Source organism: Gadus macrocephalus, chromosome 11 (genome assembly GCF_031168955.1).
Source record: "Gadus macrocephalus chromosome 11, ASM3116895v1".
NCBI classification, from domain to species: Eukaryota; Metazoa; Chordata; class Actinopteri; order Gadiformes; family Gadidae; genus Gadus; species Gadus macrocephalus.
Genome location: NC_082392.1, coordinates 46,447 through 52,500, shown reverse-complemented (window position 1 = coordinate 52,500; position 6,054 = coordinate 46,447).

Genomic DNA, 6,054 nt, shown 5'->3' with positions numbered 1-6,054 from the left:
AAAATTATCCCTACAGTACACTTACTTACAGGCGCAGTGCTCTCACTTCTACAGTGCACTGTCAAAACAGCCTTCGCGCACCTACCGGAAGTGAGTTTGCAGTTTGATTTTTCTTCGTTGGTGGTATATTATTACTAGCCCTCACCCTGACCCTAGCTAACTAGCCCTTACCCTAACCGTAGCTAACTAGCCCTCACCCTGACCCTAGCTAACTAGCCCTCACCCTGACCCTAGTGCATACCATACTTATGGGACAATACCAGACTGAATACCAAAAACATAATGTTGAAACAGACACAATGCGTTGAAATTAAGTGAGGATGTTATAAATATTTGCTATTATGAAAGCTACTATACACTCAGATGTATAATAGCTATTATAAAAGCTACTTTAAGCTCAGATTTATAATAGCTAATATAGCTTGTATAAGGCTGAGTCTATGACGATGCTAATTGAGAATATAGTTATATAAAGCTACTTTTAACTCAGATTTATTGATAAAATCTCTGTTCTCTATCTTTAGCAAAAATTATCCCTACAGTACACTTACTTATAGGCGCAGTGCTCTCACTTCTACAGTGCACTGTCAAAACAGCCTTCGCGCACCTACCGGAAGTGAGTTTGCAGTTTGATTTTTCTTCGTTGGTGGTATATTATTTCTGCTTGATCATTTCTGTTAGTCGCCTGTATGAGCGATCTAGCAGTATTCACATTATCGTTCTTCATACCAACTGATTACAGAATTAACACCATAAAAACACTGGTCGGATACAGCCTAAAACATTGTAAATCAAAATCTCTGTTCTCTATCTTTAGCAAAAAAAAATCTTTCAAACACATTTCTGTGTTGGGTTGAACACAGAAATGTGCGGATGACGATGAGGTGAGGGCATATTCAAAGGGTTTCTCTGAAGCTTGAGGTTAATATCAAATGTTTATCCTGTGAAGGAAGGAGTACGGCATGATGTGATAACTCTGAGGGTGAGGGTTAGCTGTGGGGGCTGCCATCCATCTGGGGAGAGGCGTAGGTTTAACCCTTAGATTTACTCTTTCAGGTCAGGGTTAGACAGGTAAGGGTTAACCCCACAGGGTTTCTTCAGAACATTAAGATCTAGGTTCTGCTTGGTAATATTAGGTGCTGACACCACTTCATCACGTCACCACGTCACCAGGTCACCACATCATCACGTTATCATTAATGTGGATTCCAGAGTTGAATGGACTTCAGTAGAAAATCAGGAACTACTTCATCAGCTTCCTGATGGGTTGGAAACGTTCTTCCGCCCGGAAGAGAGGAGACAGTTTTAAAGGGTTAGCCCCTAACCCTTACCCTTACCCTAAACCCAACACCTAACCCTTACCCGCACCCTTACCCCAACATCTAATCCTCACCCACAACCTAACCCCTAACACCTCACCCTAACCCCAACACCTCACCCTAACCCCAACACCTCACCCTAACCCCAACACCTCACCCTAACCCCAACACCTCACCCTAACCCCAACACCTCACCCTAACCCCAACACCTCACCCTAACCCCAACACCTCACCCTAACCCCAACACCTCACCCTAACCCCAACACCTCACCCTAACCCCTAACACCTCACCCTAACCCCAACACCTCACCCTAACCCCAACACCTCACCCTAACCCCAACACCTCACCCTAACCCCAACACCTCACCCTAACCCCAACACCTCACCCGCACCCTAACACCTCACCCTAACCCCAACACCTCACCCTAACCCCAACACCTCACCCTAACCCCAACACCTCACCCGCACCCTAACCCCAACACCGCACCCTAACCCCAACACCTCACCCTAACCCCAACACCTCACCCGCACCCTAACACCTCACCCTAACCCCAACACCTCACCCTAACCCCAACACCTCACCCGCACCCCAACACCTCACCCGCACCCCAACACCTCACCCTAACCCCAACACCTCACCCTAACCCCAACACCTCACCCGCACCCCAACACCTCACCCGCACCCCAACACCTCACCCTAACCCCAACACCTCACCCTAACCCCAACACCTCACCCGCACCCCAACACCTCACCCTAACCCCAACACCTCACCCGCACCCCCAACACCTCACCCTAACCCCAACACCTCACCCTAACCCCAACACCTCACCCTAACCCCAACACCTCACCCTAACCCCAACACCTCACCCGCACCCCAACACCTCACCCGCACCCCAACACCTCACCCTAACCCCAACACCTCACCCTAACCCCAACACCTCACCCGCACCCCAACACCTCACCCGCACCCCAACACCTCACCCTAACCCCAACACCTCACCCTAACCCCAACACCTCACCCGCACCCCAACACCTCACCCTAACCCCAACACCTCACCCGCACCCCCAACACCTCACCCTAACCCCAACACCTCACCCTAACCCCAACACCTCACCCTAACCCCAACACCTCACCCTAACCCCAACACCTCACCCGCACCCCAACACCTCACCCTAACCCCAACACCTCACCCTAACCCCAACACCTCACCCTAACCCCAACACCTCACCCGCACCCCAACACCTCACCCTAACCCCAACACCTCACCCGCACCCCAACACCTCACCCTAACCCCAACACCTCACCCTAACCCCAACACCTCACCCTAACCCCAACACCTCACCCGCACCCCAACACCTCACCCGCACCCCAACACCTCACCCTAACCCCAACACCTCACCCGCACCCCAACACCTCACCCTAACCCCAACACCTCACCCGCACCCCAACACCTCACCCGCACCCCAACCCTTCTGATGGCTGATCAACCTGATAAGGGGCGTGGCTTATGCACCCACATCTTCCCCTTCAACTCATCCATTTTGAAACAAAATTCCCTTTTAAATACCAGCCTGATTCAAATCTGTTCCTTGTTATTTTTGTGTTTTTCCTGTAAACTGTATTTCTCTTGGGATACTGTGTATATTATTTTATTTGCAATTCAGATTTGAATCCATTTCTAAGCAATCGCAGATGTGTACATAGATCTATGACCTGATGACACTCTTGTATTTAAGGGGATAGCAGTCATGAACACTAAATGGGTTTTAGTGCCTAAAAAACATGGAAAGCTTTACATATCTGAACACTGTAATTTCTCTACCCAAAGATTATCCAGCTAATAAGAAGAAATCTACAGTAAATACTCAAATGTGGGCCCTAGCCTCATTGCTAATGGGCTTTACAAAGCCATTGGCACAATATTTTTGCTTCCAAACCTTAAATATTGAATAATAGGTTAAAGCAGCCATGACAGTCCAGGCCAAGCTAGGTGAGCTAAGGTGGTCAACCAAAGTGGAATCTTAATCACTATGCTGTACATTCAGAATGCATATTGATCCAATGATGTAAATACAAAATGGAGTTGTTTTTGTACGATTTAACTATGGGGCAGGGCTTCCAATCCCGGTCCTTTTAAAGCCATCAGATGAATCCTAACTCTGACCAAAGACTGGCTCCACCAGCACCAACGCAGAGACACTAACTGGGCAGTGTGTCGACCAGCTGAAGCTGAAGGCGGAGACTGAAAGGGGCATCAAAACAAACCTGACGAAATCTAATTTCAGCAGAATTCTCAAAGAAATTGATGAGAAATGATGAATTGTGTTCTGATGTAGTGCACTATAATCTAAATCCTGTCAATGGAAGAAATAGAAAGTGTACATTTTCGTTTGAGGAGTCCAACATTTCTGAGAATTTATGTAATGTTTAGCAGATGATCTCCTTAATATAATGATCTATGATATAAGTTACAACAGATCCTTTCCCTTCCACATAACTTATTATTTAAGTACTGTTTATTTTAATAACCTCAATAAAATTATTGATTGATTCTGTAGATATGCTCTTGGAAAGAAAGATTTTGGAAATGTGTAAAAAAATTACAAATTTGTATGTATTAACATGGAAGTGGTCAGCTGACCAAATAGTTAATATGGTAATTTGGGACTCACATTGAAGTGTCTTCAACTGTCTGTAATTGAATAAATGACCATTTAAAGTGTAAGTGGACCCCCTTTCTAAGCTGGAATTCAAACACCTGTTTTGTGTCCGAAGATGTGTGTGTTTGTGTGGGAGGGTTAGGGCATCCTGACGTCCAACGCCAACTTTGTGAGACAGGGTCAGTCTTTAAAGAGGGTGATGTCTCACTCCTGGAGCTAACAGGGTCAGTCTATAAAGAGGGTGATGTCTCACTCCTGTAGTTAACAGGGTCAGTCTATAAAGAGGGTGATGTCTCACTCCTGTAGCTAACAGGGTCAGTCTATAAAGAGGGTGATGTCTCACTCATGTAGCTAACATGGTCAGTCTTTAAAGAGGGTGATGTCTCACTCATGTAGCTAACAGGGTCAGTCTTTAAAGAGGGTGATGTCTCACTCATGTAGCTAACAGGGTCAGTCTTTAAAGAGGGTGATGTCTCACTCATGTAGCTAACAGGGTCAGTCTTTAAAGAGGGTGATGTCTCACTCCTGGAGCTAACAGGGTCAGTTTATAAAGAGGGTGATGTCTCACTCCTGGAGCTAACAGGGTCAGTTTATAAAGAGGGTGATGTCTCACTCCTGTAGCTAACAGGGTCAGTCTATAAAGAGGGTGATGTCTCACTCATGTAGCTAACAGGGTCAGTCTTTAAAGAGGGTGATGTCTCACTCCTGGAGCTAACAGGGTCAGTTTATAAAGAGGGTGATGTCTGACTCCTGAAGCTAACAGGGTCAGTCTATAAAGAGGTTCAGTGTAAGTAAGGTTAGGGTTAATTGGCTCCATAGACTCAATTTCTCATTGTAGTTCCTGAAGTACTTTTGTGATTACATGTTCCGTCGGGTCAGCAAATCATCTCACAATGAGAAGACTCTTCATCCCGGGGTCTTTATCGTGTGAGGAGATGTTCACTCAGATAAAAAATGTCTGCATCCTGACCTCCGTCTCTCCTCGTGTACTCACTGGAGGATTGTGCTACGGTGGCTAAATTAATTCACAAACTTCAGGGTGTATGTGTGTGTCTGTATGTGTCTTATTGTTTCAAAGTAGAAGGAACTGTTGAAAGATGACGATGGCTAAAATTACAAAACAACACACACATTTACATCTTGAACCATTACCAATTCTTCCAAACCCACTGTTACTGGACCGTCTGTGGTTCAGCAGAGAGAGAGAGAGAGAGAGAGGGAGAGAGAGATTTCAACAAAGTGGTTCTCCAGAGAATCTGAACTATTCACCAAAGCAAACAGCGTCGAGGTTTTCATCCATTAATCACCGCCGGCCGTCCTGGGAACCAGCCTGATGCCTCGACCCAGCTCACACGCACGGTAGGCCAACACACCCAGCGCACACACTCAATAGGCCTACACACCAACCGCACACGCTCAGTAGGCCTGAACACCTACCAGACACGTTTGGTAGGCCTACACACCCACCGCACACGCACAGTAGGCCTACACACCCACTGCACACGCTCAGTAGGCCAGCACACCCTCTGCACATGCTCAGTAGGCCTACACACGCTCAGTAGGCCTACACACCCACTGCAAACGCTCAGTAGGCCTACAAAGACCTTGAACCCCCGGTTACAGTTAGTTGTTCCACTAGAATTCATATTAAACATGCATCGTTTTTTTATCAACATAAGCTTTAATTAAATTGTTGTGCATATTGTAGTTCATGCTGGATTTAGAGCGATATTATTGTGACATTTTGATTAGCGAATATGCTACAACTAGCACTAGCCCTGAAGCTACAACAAGGAGAGTCGTTTGTCTGTGCTGATCGAGAGCTCGGGAAAACAGAATTAGAGCTCTATAAAGCAGATCTAGAACTATAGAAAGCAGTCGCTCCCGTTGGCAGGCTGATGTTCCTGAGGTGCGGCCTACTGGCTGGAGTGGTAGACTGCCGTTTTGAATGCATAGGAGTATACGGGTGCGACTGTTTTCCAGCTATTAGTCCGACTGGTTACTCAGTGGGGTGTAATAAAGCACAACTTCAAACCCGATTCCACACAGACCCAGGACTCTGTGATGTCACTA